Here is a 22,800-nt window from a genome sequence, read left to right as displayed (position 1 = left end):
AGCATCTCTTGTGACTTACAGTATAGTCTGCTGGATACGGTCATCCTACTACAGTACAGGCGATGCAACTTTAAACTGGTCTGTGCAGTGGATCAATACCTGTATATTTAATAGGATCGTCACATGTGCTCGATGTCGGCATGCAGACGGTATTTGTTTTCGATATATGCGACGAGAGATGCAGTAAAAATCTCTATTAGATGAAGTTAGTGGAGCTTTCATAATTCATAATTTTTCTCTGTTGGATGGTACAAAATAATGATAATAGAGGTTAATGGGCCCTGAGGGATGCGAATCTGTTTCGGACTGCAGTATCTGTATGCAGTTTAGGGACGCCCCACTATGCTGTAGCAAAATTCTCAGTTCCTAGTTCCTGTACTACCTTTTGTTGCAGGAGCAGGCTTCGTTTGGTGCTGACCTTACACATCCTACTTTGTTGGCGAAGCTATGACAAATTGTTCCCATTTCCACCGAATGGTCAAAACATGGTCCTGTCACACTAACTCAGGTCACTCTGTTTCTACACGGGTTGCAGAAGATGGTGGATATACCTCTCTCTGACGTCTGCTAAGTTCCGACTTAAACTGCGCAAAGTTGCAAGAGGCATAGGGACTACCTAAAACGAAATTGGAATTTTACTGTAGCAGATAGGTTCGACAAAGGTGACCCGTTTCGAGATACGGGAGTTCCAGAAATATGATTTACTAATGGCTGTAATCATTAAAGTGCTTCTCCATAAGATCCAAGGCAGGTATGTGGTTGAATGGAAAGAATTGACTCCAAATCCCAGACAGCATTTCTAGCGGATGGTGTAACACTAGAGATCTGAAAAACACATCATCTACTGAAACTTCCTGGCAGATTAAAACTGTGTGCAAGGCCGAGACTCGAACTCGGGACCTTTGCCTTTCACAGGCAAGTTCTCTACCATCTGAGCTACCCAAGCACGACTCACGCCCAGTCATCACAGCTTTACTTCCGCCAGTACCTCGTCTCCTACCTTCACAAATTTTACAGAAGCTCTCCTGCGTACCTTGCAGAACTAGTTTGGAAGGTAGGAGACGAGGAACTGGCGGAAGTAAAGCCGTGAGGACGGGACGTGAGTCGTGCTTTGGTAGCTCAGGTGGTAGAGCACTTGCAAGTTCCCGAGTTCGAGTCTCGGTCCGGCACACAGTTTTAATCTTCCAGGAAGTTTCATATCAGCGCACACTCCGCTGCAAAGTGAAAACCTCATTCTGGACACCATCTACTGTTTTTGATCCTTCTCAATCAACCTTCGCCTATAACCCAGTGCTAGTTTATGGCGGGTCAAGGCCCATCGAACATAGGCCGGTATGAGGTGGAGCGTACAACATTAAGTTAAATAGTGGTTTCAACTTTGTACATATGTACTGTTTGTGTTTTCCTTTTCTTTTTCGTTTATAAATGTATAGCTATGGTGTTCTTTTAATCATTGACAAAGGTCTTTTTAGGCACTTGTGGGTTTTATTGTTGTTCTGAGGAAGGTGTAGTTATCTATGCCGAAATCTGGGTTAACACTTAACACTAGATGCTTTTTTCGCAATCGAGGCGGGGTTTTAGATTTTTAATATATTAACCAACGATTGCTGACGCGCTGCGATGTTGAAGGTTTTTAAAATTTACTCCAAATCCACTTAAGTGAGCTTCGAAGTTTCTAGTTCATGCAGATAATTTAGAAATTGGTAGTAATTTCACTGATTAAGCCTTTCTAGCTTTCAAAATGACATAACAACATAATACTTCCTTAAGAACAGGAGCTTCAAAATTTAAGTTAGGTAATTCATGTACCTTTCTGGGAATGATAAACAATGACATTAACTATCAATTTTCACATAATAGATAATGTTAGCTTCGACATTTTCCATACCACATACGGTATTTTTAAGTGTCCCTGTGTTTCAGATGCCTACGTCAGTGAAATCGAACAGTAGTAAAAATTGTTAATTAAGAGAGAAAAAAACATGTGTAACTGAATAAAACCCCAAAATCAAAAACTCAAAAAGAATGTGTCTTTAAACTACACAGTTAAAATACATGATAGAAACTGAAATTTGACGCCAGTCCTTACAAATTCCTTACTTACGTTCTAATAAGCATATGATACATAAAACCACATATAAACAACTGTGCAGCGCGCAAGCTGGTATCGGGAGATGAGATATGCTCACTCTGCAATAACTCTTTCTTTTAGAAACAATATCAAAACGTTCCTGAGAGCAACAAAATTTCAATCGTAAATAACTTTTGACATAACATTGGTCTGAGTATTTTAATGTGATAACGCAAATCCGCAGTACAGGAAATAGCCTTTACCAATACTTGCTTGTCCCCTTTCTATAACATTTTTTCAACTAAGTAATTATTTAATAGTTAGTAGCATTGGGCAGTTCTGGCAAGAGTTCATGATGTTCTGAATTGCACGTTCAAGTCAGGAGCTATAATAAGAATGTCTGTAGTATGAGACTAAAGGTCATAAAATTTCTAAATTGTGTTTGGCTCTACGTTTTTCATAAAGGTTTTAAGTATTTTAGTCTGTACTTGTCACTTTCTTATTAAAAGTCAAACTAATTTTTCTACTACAAAAAATTAGAAAACTGGTAGGTTGGCTCATAGGTCCTGCATGCAAATAATGTTGCCCAACAACGTGTTTAGTAGCAAACTACCTATTGGCTTCCGTCTTGGGTTCTTTGGTCGACGTTCGTCTGATAATTTTTCTGACGTTTCGCCAGCACGCTTCACTGGGATTTTCAAAGCTTCACCCTTCGATGGTGGTGGTGGAGCCGACCACAATATCAGCCGCTCGTGGTGAAGCGTCAGAAAAATCATCAGTCGAACGTTGGCCGAAGAAACCGAGACAGAAGCCAATAGGCAGTTTGTCAACAAGTGGCCACGAAAGCCTTAACAATGTCTTTAGTGTTCAATATCATGCACAGATTTCTCACTAAATGCGCATGTTAAATGACAGATTGATGAAATTGTACTCACTGCTGCTAACTATATGTTGTTGTTGTTGTGGTCTTCAGTCCTGAGACAGGTTTGATGCAGCTGGCCATGCTACCCTATCCTGTGCAAGTTCTTCATCTCCCGGGTACCTACTACAACCTACATCCTAATGAATCTGCTTAGTGTACTCATCTCTTGGTCTCCCTCTACGATTTTTACCCTCCACGCTGCCCTCCAATGCTAAATTTGTGATCCCTTGATGCCTCAGAACATGTCCTACAAACCGGTCCCTTCTTCTCGTCAAATTGGGCCACAAACTCCTCTTCTCTCCAATTCTATTCAGTACCTCCTCATTAGTTATGTGATATACCCATCTAATCTTCAGCATTCTTCTGTAGTACCACATTTATTTATTGTCCATGTTTCACTTCCATACATGGCTACACTCCATACAAATACTTTCAGAAACGACTTCCTGACACTTAAATCTATACCCGATGTTAACAAATTTCTCTTCTTCAGAAACGCTTTCCTTGCCACTGCCAGTCTACATTTAATATCTTCTCTACTTCGACAATCATCAGTTATTTTGCTCCCCAAATAGCAAAACTCCTTTACTACTTTAAGTGTCTCATTTCCTAATCTAATTCCCTCAGCATCACCCGACTTAATTCGACTACATTCCATTATCCTCGCTTTGCTTTTGTTGATGTTCATGTTATATCCTCCTTTCAAGACACTGTCCATTCCGTTCAACTGCTCTTCCAAGTCCTTTGCTGTCTCTGACAGAATTACAATGTCATCGGCGAAGCTCAAAGTTTTTATTTCTTCTCCATGGATTTTAATACCTACTCCGAATTTTTCTTTTGTTTCCTTTACTGCTTGCTCAATATACAGGTTGAATAACATTGGGGAGAGGCTACAACCCTGTTCTCACTCCCTTCCCAACCACTGCTTCCCTTTCATGCCCCTCGACTCTTATAACTGCCATCTGGTTTCTGTACCAATTGTAAATAGCCTTTCGCTCCCTATATTTTACCCCTGCCACCTTTAGAATTTGAAAGAGAGTATTCCAGTCAACATTGTCAAAAGCTTTCTCTAAGTCTACAAATGCTAGAAACGTAGGTTTGCCTTTCCTTAATCTTTTTTCTAAGATAAGTCGTAAGGTCAGTATTGCCTCACGTGTTCCCATATTTCTACAGAATCCAAACTGATCTTCCCCGAGGTCGGCTTCTACCAGTTTTTCCATTCGTCTGTACAGAATTCTCGTTAGTATTTTGCAGCTGTGACTTATTAAACTGATAGTTCGGTAATTTTCACATCTGTCAACACCTGCTTTCTTTGGGATTGGAATTATTATATTCTTCTTGAAGTCTGAGGGTATTTCACCTGTCTCATACATCTTGATCACCAGATGGTAGAGTTTTGTCAGGACTGGCTCTCCCAAGGCCGTCAGTAGTTCTAATGGAATGTTGTCTACTCTCGGGGCCTTGTTTCGGCTCAGGTCTTTCAGTGCTCTGTCAAACTCTTCACGCAGCACCGTATCTCCCATTTCATCTTCATCTACATTCTCTTCCGTTTCTATAATATTTTCCTGAAGTACATCGCCCTTGTATAGACCCTCTGTATACTCCTTCCACCTTTCTGCTTTTCCTTCTTTGGTTAGGACTGGGTTTCCATCTGAGCTCTTGATATTCATACAAGTGGTTCTCTTTTCTCCAAAGGTCTCTTTAATTTTTCTGTAGGCAGTATCTATCTTACCCCTAGTGAGATAAGCCTCTACATCCTTACATTTGTTCTCTAGCCATCCCTGCTTAGCCATTTTGCACTTCCTGTCGATCTCATTTTTGAGACGTTTGTATTCCTTTTTGCCTGCTTCATTTACTGCGTTTTTATGTTTCCTCCTTTCATCAATTAAATTCAATATCTCTTCTGTTACCCAAGGATTTCTACTAGCCCTCGTCTATTACCTACTTGATCCTCTGCTGCCTTCACTACTTCATCTCTCAGAGCTACCCATTCTAACTATATAAAAAAAAAACCCTCGAGCCCCCATGTAGTGTATAGAAATATACTATAAATTTTAAATATGAGTAAATTCATAAAATTAATTTAAGTGCATGAGTTCACTGTTCCAAAATTGTTCAAGGTTGCGCGGAAAACACTAATTGCGTTTAACAAAATTCCATACGTAACTGAACGAAACCATCCTAAGTGTTGACAGCTGAAAAATATTCAGAGTTTCGTCTGAACCGTGTGAGTCAGAGTCCATCTCACCACGAAATAATTCTAGGCCATGGGTGGCATTATTTCTGAAAAACACAGTTTCGTACGACACTTGATGAAATTAGTGTGTGGACCGAAGCAAAAATATTCAGAGTCCATCTTAACTCTCTGTAGCCCTATGGGGAATTATTCTAAGTGTGGGGCAACTACACAAGTGAAAATCACATGTTCAACGAGGGACCATATTATTCCAAGTGTTGATGCTGTCGTCCCAAAATACTACCAGCTGCACCATACTGACCAGTTAAATACACGACGCATAGACGCATAGATCATGCCTCCACTAGCACCTCAGTCTGAATGGTCCAGATAAATGGAGGCTACACTCCTCTTATCAGATTGGTTCCCCTGAACCTGTAATTTCCGAGAATTTACGTCATTCAGCGCATTGCAGAAATCACCAGTTCGAGTTTTGTGTAGTGAAATGCGATCTTAAAAGGATAGGTGTCAATAGAAGTGCTGTGACGCTGATTTAAATTATGTATTAAAATCAATCATTGGTTATGTAGTTTGACAACAGTCTTAATTATAATAATTACACATTTCAAATGAAGACCTCAATATTCAGGTTTTGCTGACTGTTTCCAGCAGTTAATCAGCCTTTACGTAAATGGTGCATCAGTTTTGTAGGATCTCCTCTTTAAGTTGCTGCTATTCAAATTCATGTAATCTTAACTGAATTTAAATTACTTACAAAACTATGATAAATTTTTATCAATTAATTACAGTCAGTAATTAATAAATATAAAAATCTTATGATCGAGATATTGTTTACGACGTGTGACTACGTTTCCAACACATACTGCTATGTAGGTAATTAATTGTGCTGGCTTTAATTAAACGTGTTGCTCTGTCATCTCTCATTGGCTAATTAAGTATGTAAATGAACTTGTACATAGCTCACTCAATGCGTCTATGCGAGCGCATTGACATGGTGGATTGACCATTTATGTAGATAGATTATTACAATGGTTGTTGAAGACATTGTAGAGGTTCGTTACAAATAAATTATTGGGTTCATAACGAATTAGATGTATCACTTGCTTAGTTAGCCGAATCGTTTTGTTCTGCTTTCTAAGTCGGTGAACTGCATTCCGCTATAATTTTTATGGTTTACATCTCATTTGGTCGAATGTGTTCCAAGAAACGACGCCCAGAAATTGATTTTTCAGGGGGTTAAATCTCAGGTTCTGTTGATCATAGAGGTGAGGGGTCAAGTGGTCAAGTGTTTCGGTTAGCCTTTGGCCTAGCGATCAATTATATACCTAAAGGATAATTAACTGAAACCCTCAGCTGCCAACAGATGTTGTTGGTATACCTCGATGGGGACAACTGAAAATGTGTGCCCCCACCAGGACTCGAACCCGGGATCTCCTGCTTACAGGGCCCATCCACTCATTACTCGCAAATATCTATTAGGTACATTACGTATGTAGATTGTGGACAGTTGGGAATGTTGATCTCGCGGGAAGCGTGCAAGGGGTAAGTCCCTGCAGTGCCCTCAGTGGCTCAGATGGATAGAGCTTCTGCCACGTAAGCAGGAGATCCCGGGTTCGAGTCCTGGTGGGGGCACACGTTTTCGTTTGTCCCCTTAGAGGTATACCAACAACACCTGTCGGTAGCTGAGGGTTTCAATTAATTATCATATCGGAAGAACGGGCACACAGTAGCTGTCTTACAGTATAGGCCCAAAATTTACACAGTGCACTATACAAGAGCCGAGGGAAATCGAACAAATCCTTGGTTCTTAAAACCATCATTTGTTCATCGGCTCCTCCTAAAAAAGCTCGCATAAAACCGGGTGTTAGTATTTTTTATTTATTTTGCATCGTAATCTTTAGTTGTCTAAATAACTAACCATACCAAATGGCTCAAATTTTAATTGCATGTTCTTTAGGCATTTGTTTAGCAACGCCATTTCCCAGTTTTCGATAATATTTATCCGTTATCAAGACGCGCGCGAGAAATAATGACTTATGGATATCAATAGTGCCAGTTGTGGGGATGGCCACTTCTATCATTTCTGTTCATGACAAATCGTCGAAAATTTTACCTTACGTTCTTAAAAGAATGTACTCGGTGAACCTTGAAACTTTTTCGATATCATTGTCCGTTACCGAGATCCATAAGTTCAAAATTGCCGTACTGGTCCACAAAAAATTCCCCGTCAGAAAGGTTGGCTCAATGTGAACGACTTTAAATATCGTGAAACACCGTCATCGTGTGAAATAAAATTCTCATCTGGACTCGAAAACACTTACATGCCTTTTATTGAACGATTTTGAAAATGTCGTGTTCTGTAGTAGTTTTCTTTTTAATGTTTAGCTGCACATTCAGACGAATGCTAAATGCCGTTAACCAATTTCAAGAACATTTTTAATAATGGCTGATGTCTGACATAATTTACTTGCAACTCAGTTATGCGCTTAACTGTAACAATGGATGAGCCAATCGTTGCGTGGTATTTTTATCATGTGCTAATCTTCTGTCGTCGTATCTGTAACAGGTATTCAAATATGCACAAAGTAGTACTTCAGTGACGAGAAATGAGCTGAAAAGACTCTTAATGCACCAAAAAATATGGAAAATCAAAGAGAATGCTCATTCAGTAAAATACAACTGATAACATTTTTACTCTTTTAAGATACAAATCGTAAGTCGGATGTTTTCGATGAACTGTAGTAGATGAGAAAAATATTCAGTAAAAAAGTGAAGCAAATGATTTTGTGTTAACCTTAAATTATGGGTACTTATTTGTTGTTAATATGTGTCAAAGGATATAAACGTGTCGAAGTATATAAAGAAGCTGTCAAAACTTTACTGAACTATAAAATTCGTTTTATATAAGCGGCACAGACCAACAGAAAAATGATCATGTCGGAGCATAAAAAAGGTGAATTGCTCCTGTTTAAAAGACTCCGACAAGAAAAGTGAGGAATCAGTTGCCTCATTCCACTACCTCACTAAAAATTTTTGTATGAGAATATATTCGTACAGTTCTCCGCTGAAAGAGAGTAGAAGAGAGACAGTGATGGTGGAAGAGAGAGGACATAGTTCCACTTGCACAGGAAGAGAGAGGAGACAGTAATAAGTCGAAAGAGAACATCGCAGTGAAAGAGAAAGAAAGATGGATGAAAGCAACAGCAATGGCAACCGAAGATAGAGGAAACAATGATGACAAGCCAGAGACAGTGACAGTAAAAGAGAAACAGTGATGGAATGAGATAGCAGCAGAGAGAGCAAGTGAGAGATGACGCAGTGGAAACGAAAAAGTGTGGAGTGGAGACCGTTCATAGCGTTGGGGAGTTTGGACCACCCCAAATAGGCGAACTTTCTGACGTACGTGCAGGGTGGTGAACATTTTGGATCGCAGTGTTAAACATCTGTGTACAGCGGAGGAAATAAGTTGGACTCTTCCAGAATTTTTGAGCTTCTGAGGTAAGATAGAGACAGTAGCAGTAGGGAAGAAAGACAAAAGGAGACAAGGGCAGTGGGATATACTGTAAATATCAGAGACCGTTGAGCCATGGTAAAAATTGCTGCTTTGAAGAGTAGTGTGTAGTGTGAAGCAGTCGCCCTCCGTTTCTGGCGGTGGCGCTGCTGTGGCAATCGCAGCTTTGGTGTCTCCCTCTGGTGGGAAAGGGGAAAGGTTGCCTGTCCGCGTGCATTTAAGGGGCGCTATGAGCTCGCCAGTTGGTCAGTCTGGGTGAATGTGGAGTCAGTCTGGGGTCAGTCTGTCTCGCCTCCGATTTTGTAGCGCAGCGAGACAACTCAAGGAGTGGTCGCCCGGTTGGGGGCTTAGTTCCTGCATCAGAGTCTGCGCGTTAGGCCGCCAGTCTGCTCGAGTTGCTCGGGCAACGGTCATTAGCGATTGGATCGATCGGTTGGTCGGTCGCGCAGTGAGACACAAGATGACTTGTCCGCCTTGAGCGTCGGCGCATGTGAGGTTGCCACTTGAGTCACGTGGGCCGCGCCCTATAGCAATGATGAACCGTGAATTTACTTTCAGAGCTTTTTCTTAAGAATTTATTTACTAGCGATTCATCAAGAACATTAACACATTTAATTGCTTTTGCAAATGGGAATTATATTCCTAAAAGCTTTTTTTAAGAAAGATTTAAAATTATAAGCAGAAAGGACCCTCTAAATATCAAGTTACAATTTATTCAGAGGCAGAAAGAAACAAATTTTTGAGTGTATGAGCTTTCAGGCTGAGAACCTTGCCACTCCCTGTTGACACGCCCGTAGTCACATGCACAGGAAACATTCCCCAGGCAATCCGACATCCCTACACAGTAGAAGGCACCGAGCTAAGCCTCACAAGATGACCAAGGTTGAAGGGACTATTCGAAGCTGACAACCAATGAGCTCCCAGAACTTTAAGACCAGAAGCTAATGTCTTAACGGATTATCAGTGCTAGACTAAGTTAACATGGTCTGCAACGCAGCCACCTTTCGCTGCAACTCAACCACTTCCTTACGATCAGTCTCGTTTACAGCAACTTGTTCTAGATCAGAGTCCCAGTTAAACACGTGCACCAAATGTGCACGTAGTCTAGCTAACTGCTTGCGACTCGGTTGATCAGCACAAAACCAGTCTAAATGTTGGTGGAACTCACCGACCTCTCCTGCCGCCGCTGCCATGGCTGTCGGAAAGGAACAAATAACTTCCGGTGAAATTTGGACCGGATTGAGCAAGGCATCTTTTAAGTCCGCAAGCAACTCAGGAACAGTGCCCTGTTTGTTTATATTACGAATACTTCTGCGCAACAGGCCTAATCCTGGACATTCTCTGATCGCCATGACAACCTGAAACATGCAGCTAAACAGTCACTTGGCCAAAGCGAAATCTTACAAAATTATAAAGTAAGTACAACTACAATTCTATCAGTTACTCAAAGAGTAGTAGCAAGAACGCTAACCACGCTCTGCTACCAGCGATGAACCCTGAATTTACTTTCAAAATTTTTTCTTAAGAATCTACTTTATTTACTAGCGATTCATCAAGAACATTAACACATTTAATCACACTATGTGAGCGTGGAAGTAGTTTCCAGGGAGTAACTGATGAAATCAAAATGAAATGGGAATTTCATTCCTAAAAGCTTTTTTTTTAAGAAACAAATTTAAAATTATAAGCAGAAAGTACCCTCTAAATATCAAGTTACAATTTATTCAGAGGCAGAAAGAAACAAATTTTTGAGTGTATGAGCTTTCGGGCTGAGAACCTTGCCACTCCATTTTGACATGGCCGTAGTCACGACCGCTCACAACAGCCTCTGAAAGACTACAAAGTTGCAAATAAGAAACACACCAGATTACCTTAAAGTAAAAATTTTAACAGTTCACACAAACACACAAACTATGCACCCCGTAGGAGGGATGGAAATGGTACAAAGCACTAAAATTAAAAGATTAACCTGCCACCGCAGGTGCAACCTGATTTTAACTTCTAAGAAAAGTCTTACGGTGGAAGGGTGGCAACTTTATATACTAAAATGACCATTTAAATAAAATCCATGAAATGCAGTCTTACATAAAATATACAAGGTTGGCCAAACATGCTCTAAATTACACATATACCGCCTCTCAAGATGATAGGCAAGATAAAAACATATTTCAGAAATTCGGCCGTTAGACTTCAAGCAATAAATTCGTTAACACACCGAATCCGACAAACATGACAGAGGCAGCTATTAACGTACGGCAGATTAATAGGGCGATTACCGAACAACCCGAACCGCAGGTTGCTCTAACCCGCCCCTACTCCATAAGGGAAAAACAGACCACCCAATTCATAAACAACCACCTTCCCGCGGGTGGCCAAACGGAGAAGAATGGTAGGACGACCCCAAAACAAAGCGGCTGGTGACCTCACCAAGGGAACAAGTAGAATTTTACAAGTAAATGAAACAACATATCACCAATCACTTAACTTCTAGTAAACTACGATTTCTGGCGAAGACCTGGCACAGCACCCCCAGAACTCTCTCCTGAACTGTCCGCTGCCAGCAGCTTCAACGGACGCAGGAAGGCGCGCCGATCTCCCGTCTCACGGCGTCGCAGCTCGCACCGGCCAGACTGATGTCGTGGGTTGACTCCTGTTGCTCTCGTGTCGGCCGCGAAGCCACTACCCCTCGCCATAAGGCGCGGCCCACTGGACTCACGTGGCGACCTCACATGCGCCGACGCACAAGGCGGACAAGTCATCTTGTGTGTCAGTGCGCGACCAACCAAGCGATCGATCGGGCAGTGGGATGTACCGTAAATAGCAGAGACAGTGTTCAAAAATGGCTCTGAGCACTATGGGACTTAACATCTGTGGTCATCAGTCCCCTAGAACTTAGAACTACTTAAACCTAACTAACCTAAGGACATCACACACATCCATGCCCGAGGCAGGATTCGAACCTGCGACCGTAGTAGTCGCGCGGTTCCGGACTGAGCGCCTGAACCGCTAGGCCACCGCGGCCGGCAGAGACAGTGTAAATGAGAGGTAGGCAGAGAAGAGGAATTCTTGGCGGGCCGCATAAAACCAGTCAGAGGACTGATATTTCAAAAAAAGTTGTCTGGCCATATATAAAAACTCTTGCAATTTATTCGTCACATTCCCGGCCACCGCGTCTGCAGTTGATGACTTGCAGCGAGCAACTCTCTCCGCCAACAACTACGCCTCCCTGACTCCGCGCTTAGGGACCTAGCGACAATACTTTTTACTTCAGACGCTTGCTTCGGCTCTATACAACTGCAAATTTCCCTGACTAGCCCAGCGTTTTTTTCTATATCAGTTACAATATTCTTTTCAATTAGTTTATTTGAATTAATTCTTTGACATTTAGTTCTATGATAACATTAATAAAATAATAAAAGGCATATATGACAGAAATTACATCACGTTTACATTATGGTTACAGAATTATTTGGGCGAAAAAATTATTAGGCACTGCGTTGTTGCGTTTTAACACAAAGCAGGTATGTAACCAGTGTACACTACTTTATACAGTCGGCTCGAAATTTCAATGCCGAGAAAAGCAAATGTATTGAAGGAGACAACAGCAAATACACTCCAAAAAAAAAAAAATGTACGCCACGAAGGCATTAAGGGGTTCCGGAAAGGCTCAAAATCATGAAAAGTTCAATTTTTACTTTTTTGCGTTTTCTGAATCTGCAGACTATTACCTTTTAATAGATATATAATTTATTCAATTCCGAAGACTACAACTATTTTTAATTTTTTTTTGAAATGTGTTCTACATGGGCGTGACCCACTGTGGCGCTGTTAAACTGCTGTCAAATGGTGTTATTATTAACGTCCGTGTTCATCAGGTACATTTTAGTGATGTGAGATAAAGTATGTGTTGTGGCTAACCTGTGATGGTTCAATATATATCGCTGGTGTGATTGTCGATTGTCTCATGTTTATTTACTCTGTCGTTATCTCGAAAATATTCGTAATTAATTCTGTTTCTTGAGCCTCTGTTTTGTTGAAGTATAATAATGAGTAAAAGTAAAGTTATTAGAAATCCTCTGAAGGCTTTTAAGAAAAGGAGAAATGTTGGAAAGCCAAAGGTATGTGTTATTACTGTAAACAATAAAGACGATAACCAAGTGAGTGAACCTAACCTCTCAAGTACACCTGCCCATAACAGTCAAAGTGGGAAAGAAAATACTTCACAGAAGAAGCTTGGTTCAATGAGTGAAAACTATGAATGTTTTATGGGCGAATCGGATGTGAATGAAATATTTGATATGTCGGTTCTCAAATGAATTTTTTCAAACTGTGTAAGATGTATTCATTGTAGTGAAGTTGGTCTGGAACTCTCCATAATAAAGCACGTAGGACTTGCTAGTGAAATACAACTGAAATGTGATAAGTGTTCATACATGACCACCTTTTGGAACAGTGTTGCAGTAACTGCAACTGAAGAAAATGGTAGCAAAATCTACGAACACAACAACGAGCGATGCTTGCTTTGGACAGGGAACGCCTTCGGACTGCAGACAGGGCTGTAAAGAGTCTAGAAATACGAGCAAGAGTAAACAGGAGGAGGAACAAGAGGAAGCTGGAGGAGGAGCTTGCAGAGGATGAAGATAATCCATCCTATGGACCTGGTGTGCACTAAAAAGTTAATCCAATCTTTGTCGCTCGATTCCCAAAACTTTTATTTTCTCATACTAATTACATGTTTTCTAAGGATCTTCCAAACATATTTGTTTCAAACTTTCAGTAAATGTTACACAGTACCTTCTGCATAATTTAACACAGCCTTTTTCCAAAAAACTGTATATTTTTGAATATATAAATAAAAAATTGCAAAAAAAATGTTGTGAATTTTCATTACAATTGAAAAAATCATATTTAATAACTGAACTAAAATTTTGTAAAATCCCTGTGTTAAGTTGTAGCCCATATTCCAATAAATAATCTGTAAAAAGTTCAACTTCCTACCTCAAATACTTTGTGAGGAAAGATGTAATTTATAAGCGTTATTTTAACATTGCAAGTATAGGGCGTTCCGGAGCCCCTTAAGCGAATGGGACGGAAAGCGGTAAATGTGTTTTACATGTTCGGATAAACGAATGATTGGTATTTCAACAAAATAGGATGATTTATTCAAGAGAAAGAGCTTCACAAATTGAATAAATTAATTGCGCTTTGGTCCACTGCAGGTCCTTATTCAAGAGGTTATTCGGCTTTACACTGATTTATGGAGTTGCTTGCTGGATGTCCTCCTGAGAGACATCGTGCCAAATTCTGCCCAATTGGTGGGTTGGAGCGTCAAAATCCCGAGCTACTTGGAGGATGCTGCTCATAATTCTTCATCTTCAATTGGGGAGAGATTCGGTGACTTTGCTGGCCAAGGTAGGGTTTGGCAATCACGAAGACAAGAAATTGAAACTCTCGTCGTGTCTCAGCGTCAGCGTGCTTTATCTTGCTGAAATGTAAGCTTAGGGTGACTTTCTATGAAGGACAACAAAACGGGGTGTAAAATATTGTCGAAGTATCGCTGTGCTGTAAGGGTGCTTGTCTTCGTGTCTGTCAAGCCCTGATGAGAACGTTTGGAGAATTACGTGCAGGGCCCTCCAACCAGCTCGGGTTTTTGACCATCTAACCCACAAAATGGACAGAATTTAGCACCATATCCCTCAGCAGTACATACGATAACTTTATCACTCAGTGCCAAGCTGAATAACTGCTTTTATAAGGACCAGAGATGGACCGATGCGTTGTTGGCTCTTTTTCTTGAATAAATCACCCAATTTTCCTGGAATTGTAATCATTTGTTTCTCTTTACATGTACATCACATATACTGGCTTCCGCCCCGTTGGGTCGGTTTCTTTGTGATGCATTGCTTGGTTGATTCTGGAGATGGGACCAAATAGAGAGGTCAACGGTCCCATCAGATTAGGAAAGGATGGGGAAGGAAATCGGCAGTGCCCTTTCAAAGGAACCATCCCGGCATTTGTCTGAAGCGATTTAGGCTAATCACGGGAAACCTAAATCAGAATGGCCGGACGCGGGTCGCGATGTGTCTTTTTTTGTCTTGGACTGTATGTGTGTATGTTCTGTTAGTAGTCAGCTGTCTGAAACGAGTATTGAGTGAATGCAGAGTGTCCAAGAGATTATTGTGTGTAAGTGAGAATATAATAATATGGTTATTTGCCTTTCGGCAGGTTTCGACTTGATTGCCCTCCATGCTTCTCTGCTTTCGTTTCATTCTCTGGTACCCTGCTTGTGATGTTGTGTTCTCATTTAGCATCTGGATATTTCTTCTGCTATTTCCCGTCTTCCCCGGAATGATGCCTGCAATTGCCTGTGCTACAAGACAATCCCGACTGAGATTATATCCTATCCAGTTTACCTTCCTATCCTTCACTGCCAATAAAATCCTGAGATGTTCTCCAACTATTTTCAGTATCTATTTCAAAAGCTTCATTGCACCTTTAGTTCTGCTATTTCCATGATTCTGCTCCGCACAAGACCACGTTCCCTATCAGGCATTTCACCAGTTGTTTTTTTTTTATTCTGTGTTCAGATAGTGTTGAAATCACTAGCTAGCTTTTCTGGTTTTGATACGGCTCTTTCCCAAGCGGCATTATGATTGTAATATCCTGTTCACACTCCACATCTTTTCTCATCCAGCTTCCGAAACACCTGCTGTATGGTTTCTATCCCTAATTTAAAATTCACTCATACCTACAAAACTATAATCATGCTTTTCGTTATCTTTTTATTTATTTTCGTGTCATATGCTACCGACGCTTCATTCAGATCATTCAGGATTTGAGTCAGTGTCTCCTAATTTTCTGCAAGAATCTCCATGCCATCTGCGAATCTCATGTATTTTCCGTTCACTTATCCTGACGCCTCTCTTCCCATCCAGACAAATGGTTCAAATAGCTCTGAGCTCTATAAGATCTAACTTCTGAGGCCATCAGTCCCCTAGAACTTAGAACTACTTAAACCTAAATGACCTAAGGACATCATACACATCCATGCCCGAGGCAGGATTGTAACCTGCGACCGTAGCGGTTGCGCGGTTCCAGACTGTAGCACATAGAACCGCTCGGCCACTCCGGCCGGCTCCCATCCAGACACCTTTTCACTATTTCTACCTAATAAATATTAAATAGCATCGGTGAGAGACAACAGCCCTGTCTGACTCCTCTCCCGATGCTGCTGTCTACCGAGGTTTCATGTAGTACTGATACCCATGCCTTCTGGTTCAGGTACAGATAGGCAGCCAGTCTTCTCTCCTTCCACTTTACTCCCTCCGTCTCCAGGATATCCACCACTTTATCCCACTGCACTCTGCCAAAGGCCTTTTCGAGGTCTGTGAAAGCCGGAAGTACTTCTTTGTCCTTTTCTACATATCTTACAACAGTGGTTCTTAGAACTTCAATAGCATCTCGTGTCCCTCTTCCTCTTCTGAAACCATACTTCTTCTCCATAAGTCATTCTTCCACCTTTCCTTAAAGCCTTCTATTCAGAATTCTAAGAAGAACTTTTGCTGGCTGCAATATTACCCTGATGGTCCTGTGTTCTTCACACTTCTTAGAATTTATGCTCGTTGAGATTGGGATTGTTGTAGGTACGGAAAAGTCCTCCGGCCATTCTCCTTTCTAGTAAATATAATTTCCAGGAGAGGTAAACTCATGTTTGCTTGTTGCTCATAAACTCCTTAAGATTTCTGCTGGAATATGATCTACGCCATATGCTTTCATTTTGTCCATTTCCTCCATACCTTACTCACTTCCGGCCCTAGGATCCCCTTTCCTCTCCAATTACAGCTTTTTCTGTTTCAGTTTGCAGATTAGAAGGTCTTTGTTCAGCTTCATATCAATATACTCTTTCCGTCTTTCACGTGGGTTGCTTACAGCTGTTCCATATTTCCTCCATACCTCCACATAATGTTTGTTATACCTTTCCTAAAACAGTATCTCCTTGTTTGCTTGTTATATCTTTTCGTACATGCCCTCTTTCTTCAGTGTCCCGATTTATGACGAATTTCTCTCGTCCATTTTTCCCTGGCCTGAGTAGTTAATCTTCTCAGCTAGTTGTTCAGTTTCCTGTATTGGCTTTTTCCTTCTACAGTTTGTGCATTTTTCCATTTTCTCCTTCCTACCATTTTCAAGATCATGTTGTCAGAAACAGATGTTTTGTTCTCCCCTTGCACTTCGTCAGTCAAAAGATTTCTTTACTCGTTGTTTTTCTGGGGGGACACGGAACTGGATCGTTTGCCCATCAATGCTGTCTTTTCTCTCCTTCGCCACTTGTCTCTGAAACCTTCTTCGCAGGTTTTCTAGTTATTTCCGCCTCCTTTCTCACATCCAAGTTTAACATTCTCACTATAGCTACTAACATTGTTTTCAACCTGACCTACACTTCAGCTGCAGCCAGGCTGTAGTCAGAATTAAAACCTGCTCCTGGTTAAGCCTAGTAGTTCCTCATCTCTTTCCGAAATCAATACTGTATCGGACCGTTCACGGTACCAATATTACCCGAAAAGCCACTCTCGAAAATGAGACTTTCAGGCGGTCATATCTCGGGTGTTATTGATCACAGAGATGGGGGTCAAAATGCCTCTGAGCACTATGGGACTTAACTGCTGAGGTCATCAGTCCCCTAGAACTTAGAACTACTTAAACCTAACTAACCTAAGGACATCACACACATCCATGCCCGAGACAGGATTCGAACCTACGACCGTAGCGGTCGCGCGGGATGGAGTTAACTATTTTAAACAGGTCTTTGCCTAGGTACCATTTGTATACCAACCAAAAGAAGGAGTATACTGTAGCTATCTTGCAGCACAGGGTCAAAATTTAAATATTATACACTTCCTCCACCCAAGGCATTTGCATTAGATGTGGTCTAAGATGGGACTTAGACGGCTTATAAAAAGCACCATTTGTTCGTGGGCGGTTGCCGAGGAAACACCGAAAAAATATGATTTTTGCTTACCAAAAGTACCAATTGTGAGGATTAACACTTTTATAATGGTCTCTAATTTGGTCCATACACGATGTCTACGTGCGCAATTTTTCAAATTCGAACGTGTTTCCCTTACTAAATCTGATAATTTTGGCGCCTCTCTCGTTTCTCTCTTTTTCTCTTACCCTACCCAAACTTTGCAACGAACTCTCCGTTTTATCTTTGCCATTGCTGGACGTACAGGATCTGGAAATGCGCCTTGCTACATAACGCTGGAACCACATTCTCTAACCCAGCGAGGTGGCGCAGTGATTAGTACGCTGCACTAGCATTCGGTTGGACGACGGTTCAAACACGCGTCCGGCCATCTTGATTTAGGTTTTCCATGATTTCCCTAAACCGTTTCAGGCAAATTCCGAGATGGCTTCTTTGAAAGGGCATAGCCGTCTCCTCCCTTTCCTAAACAGGTGGGACACCACTCTCTCCATCTGATGTGTAGGGCAACCTCGTGCAATAACGTCGGCAAGTGCTCTTGGAAAGAAAAAAAATTGTGGTAAGCACTATGGGACCAAACTGCTGAGGTCATCGGTCCCTAGATTTACGCACTACTTAATCTAACTTAAACTAACTTACCCTAAGGACAACACACACACCCATGCCCGAGGGAGGTCTCGAGCCTCCGAAGGGGGCGGGGGCGGGGGCGGAGAGGGGGTGAGTGCGAACCGGCGCTATAGACGGTGCGGCGCTTACAAGAACATTCTGCACCATGGCCCCGTGAGTCGAGTACGCAACACGTGAGGCCCAAGCAGGTAGTAGCCCACGATACCGGCCTACGTGTTTATTGTATATTTCTCTGATGCCCTCGCCTAACTCTTGTACGTGGGTTCTTATCCGCTCTTACATTCGTAAACAGAAAAGGGCCTGGTTACAATTGCTGTGAGCCCACTCAATACTCATTTCCAACGCCTAGTCGTTTAACGAAATATATTTGGCTCCGACGTAATATCTGTTAGTTTGGGCACCGAATTTTTGAACAGATTGAAAGTTAAATCCATCAGATTTGCTTGCTGTAAGTGATATCAGGAATATTTTGTTTATGCAGTATCATAAAATTTAATAAATTTCATTAAAATCCTTCTTGGAGTACTGCCATGTCATCTGTAAATACTGTAGTACCGAACGAAATCGATGTTTCGGCCGAGTTGCAGAGGGCTTCCTCAGGGTAAAGATTAATTATGTGCGGAGTGGAGATTTCAATATACTATTTTTTTAACGGTGTCACTAGACCAACGACATCATATTTAATAGATTTTATTTGCCCTAAATTAACACTGATGTGTATTAGGAGAGAGGGAGGTGATGAGTCGAGACTGTTTGTGGGTTGCATGGTGTGTTGGCAGTTGGTAGCCCGCTATGAATCAACTACAACAAAGGATAGGAGCGGCATTGTGTAATACAGAATTGTACTGTCAAAATTAAAATGAGCTTTGTATTGCATGATGCACTTTCTTGGTACCATACAACAGGTGTCTCTCCTAAGAGTCGCCAGGTGGACTTTCTCTGGTGTCTCAGCAGGTATTTGCAATTTAGTTTTTGCATTGTGCAGCTGAAGTTAGTCCAGACCATTCCTGCTCGTTATGTCTTTCACCGACAACCAGTGTCAACATAAAGCGTGGGTTTGTTTCGCAGTATAAGCAAAATTACTTTTAATGCCGAATTTTACGTGCAAAATCGACAGAGCGGTCGAAGATCGGTCTAGTGCGTTATCTGTTTTACCGACGTGTATTAACAGTAAAACACAAAGAATAAACAGCAATAAAGCAACAACTTAATAGAGCTGCATGCTTGGCTGTTTTAGTCAGCGCGGGCCAGGGCGGTGCTGTCACTGCTGGAGAACTGGATATTCTTCGTGTTTTACTGTCCCTTTTAGTACACATGGATAGAACAGATATCTCACTAGACCGATCTGTGATCACTCTGTCGAATTTGCACTTTAATTTCAGCGTTAAAAATAATTTTGTTTGCAAGGGTGATTAAGCCGACGCTTTCCGTCACTGCTGGGCGTCGCTTGAAAGACTTGAAGAACGCTGTTTCTCTGGGCTGAATCCGGATACACAGTGCGAAAAATAAATTCCAAAAATCTGCTGAAACAGCATAGTAACGACTAACGACTAACGACTCTTACGAGAGGCGCCATGTCTAACCGCCACCTTAGATTGAAAGGTTGCGAATTTACAGGTGTAGATATTTGTAAATTTCCGCGCTGTGAATTTCAATCATGACGTAAAAGAGAAAACTGATAAGTTTAACAGGCAGGTTTACAATTTCTGAATATTTCATCTCGTTTCTCCACAGTGTGTACAGAAAACCTTCAAGCTCCATAACTATAGATTCGCTTCAAATGATACCATGATTTTCTGTTCGTCTATCGACGTTTCCAGTCATGTTTGCCCCTGTAATTTACAAGCAAATTTATTGGAAGCTATACGAAACAAGCAAGTAATTTCATTTCTGCCTGGCAGATCGTCTAGCACTCCACATTTTGCGGATCATGCTCACCTCCATTCACACTGCCAAATCAGGAGAGGTCGAATAAGGTAATGGTCAATTACGGCTTCACTATTCTGAATGACTGTCAAAGCTCAAGAAAATTCACTCCCTCCTGTTTCCAAAATCTGACAAATTCCTGGCTGGATTTAGACTCAAAATAAGGTTACCACGGCTGTAGATGGGTTCTTTGTAAACACATGGAATTTATATTAGTTGGGATAAACGCTGTACAAAGAACACATATAGCTAATGAACAGCATTTCATTGACAAACCGCGAAATTTCATGTATCCCTCGTCATCGCCATCAGTCATTTGTTGTTCACTGCTGTATAAAAAACCTTGTTCAGACTTTTTCTACGTATTAAGTCTCCAGGTACGTGCATCGCTGCTACTTGCGCGTTCATTCTACCTTCCATTGCGTCCTAGTTTCAGTCTTTCTTATCTCTTTATTTAATTTTCACCACACACTCCTTTACAATATAGTTGAATTGCCTTTATCTGGAACACTTTTACTTGGATCTCCGGTTCATGGCGTCCGTATAGTAGATGATACTCTGAAAGCAAAAGTGGCAACACTCTACGACGACAATCATTAAATTTAAGTTCTGCCAATCGCCAGACACCGGTTCTGTTGCGAATGTACACTGATATCAAAAAGTCGGTAGTAGAGTCAATGGACAAAAGGTTTGATGCACTGAATAGAATGGATAAAGGAAAATTATTAAAAAACACTTCTACATAATTCGATGTTAACGGATATGCAAAGATTCCAGGATGCTGTAACGGGATATCCTTCTGTAGCATTACTTTTCCTCGACGGTATTATTTTTCGAATTTTGGAGAGGTCATTGATACCTGAAAACTTTCATATAATTTTATACACAGTATGTTATAATTCAAGGTAAAATTTATGAAAGGGAATTACTTTATAGAATATTGTAGTTTCGATGTTGTAAACGATAAGAACTAATTCTGAATGAACATTAAAAAAATTTTTTTAGAAACATTTTAAATTACGAAATATTTGCACACTTAGAACTTTGGAATATTTTTTTTCGCTGAGTGTGGGAGTCGTAAGTATGCCTCTGAAGCAATCGAGCATATTTTTGTATTTTGTGCGGACAATGTAATTTCGGCTTTGTTAATGTCAAAAATCAAAAGACTGTATGACATGCTAAAATGCGAGGAAATATATTTACGTGAAAACAAAAATTCTGCAACAAGAGATTTATTTAGTTCAGTCAAACGGTGAGAACCTAAAATGTGAGAATTTCAACTTCAAGAATCAGATCCCTAGACAAGAAAATTCAACATGACAAGCTAAGTAAACTAGAAAGTTTCTTGTAGTCTTCGCTCCTCTCAAATATTCATAAAAGACTTTGGTTATTAATTATGTGGACTGGAAATTGTGTAATGTGGACAAGAGATGGAACTCAGGAAGGAACGGGGAGATTACAATGTTCAGACACGATGTGTCAGTGACACTGGCCGTGGTAAGATCCTCATGGTGAAATTATCGCCGTTTGTTCGTCTGCAGACAGATTAATTGACGAAATTGGCGCTCAATCTGAAGACACTGTGGCACAAACAGAGGCAACAAAAGTTCTGGACAATATAATGGTTCATTTGGAACTGCTTGTGGAAACAACTGCTGCTTGTAAAACGCTTGCTTTATCGTGCTGCACGTAAAAGACATAGATTGAAAAGAAACTGTGTTACATAAAGCAAACTGCTGCCCATCAGAACTGAATGGTTCAAATGGCTCTGAGCACTATGGGACTTAACATCTGAGGTCATCAGTCCCCTAGAACTTAGAACTACTTAAACCTAACTAACCTAAGGACATCACACACATCCATGTCCGAGGCAGGATTCGAACCTGCGACCGTAGCAGTCTCGCGGATCCGGACTGAGCGCCTAGAACCGCTAGACCACCGCGGCCGGCTCAAAACTGAATGCCTAGGACGCGTAGCAAATAACGAAATTTTATTTTCTGTATGTACAAGATATAGTAGGAGTCATACACGTTTAAATCTGTTGCTGACTTCAGGGTGTGCATAGAACAAATTTCAGTACACAGAGCTGTGGTGGAAAAAGATTTTCATTGCCAGTATTTTGCCGGCGAGGGAAGGAGAGGTGCTGCAGTCAGGTTCCTGATGACCAGACGCTGTACCAAAGTTTTAAGTACAAAACCTCTCCGTAGTGTCACATGAAGTGAGGGATCGTGATATTATTGATGGTGCTCTGTCTGTCGGATGGGGATGTTAAGTATGGCTCCCTTTGTGCTAATCGCGAGGAGTAGGTTATGTGCCGGCACCTGGTTTCTCTCTCCCTTCTCTCATCATCATCATCATCATCTTACAATACAAACATTACGCAGCAAACACACACACAAAATACATACAAGTATTTCAAAATGTGTAACTCAGATTGTTCTAAGTAAACAAAAATAGTTCGTTAACTGCAATGGCTGATGAGAGTGGTGCAACAGACTCTCGGCAATGAATGACCAAATGTTACCCGTGACTGGGAGATTTAGAGATGCTGGAAAGGGCAACGGTC

General features: G+C 41.1%; 1 protein-coding gene and 1 non-coding gene across 2 annotated transcripts in view; both read left to right on the top strand.

Annotated features, from left to right (window-relative positions):
• The window catches only part of LOC124711716, an 88,704-nt gene that overhangs the window by 50,478 nt on the left and 15,426 nt on the right, over positions 1-22,800 (top strand). The gene's annotated exons all lie outside the window — the stretch shown is intronic.
• On the top strand, positions 6,748-6,822 carry Trnat-cgu. The gene has a single exon. It is a non-coding gene; the product is annotated as a tRNA-Thr (tRNA).

This window comes from Schistocerca piceifrons, chromosome 8, assembly GCF_021461385.2.
Source record: "Schistocerca piceifrons isolate TAMUIC-IGC-003096 chromosome 8, iqSchPice1.1, whole genome shotgun sequence".
Classification (NCBI taxonomy): Eukaryota; Metazoa; Arthropoda; class Insecta; order Orthoptera; family Acrididae; genus Schistocerca; species Schistocerca piceifrons.
Note: the sequence above shows the minus strand (reverse complement) of the source record. Positions and strands in the feature narration are given on the sequence as shown.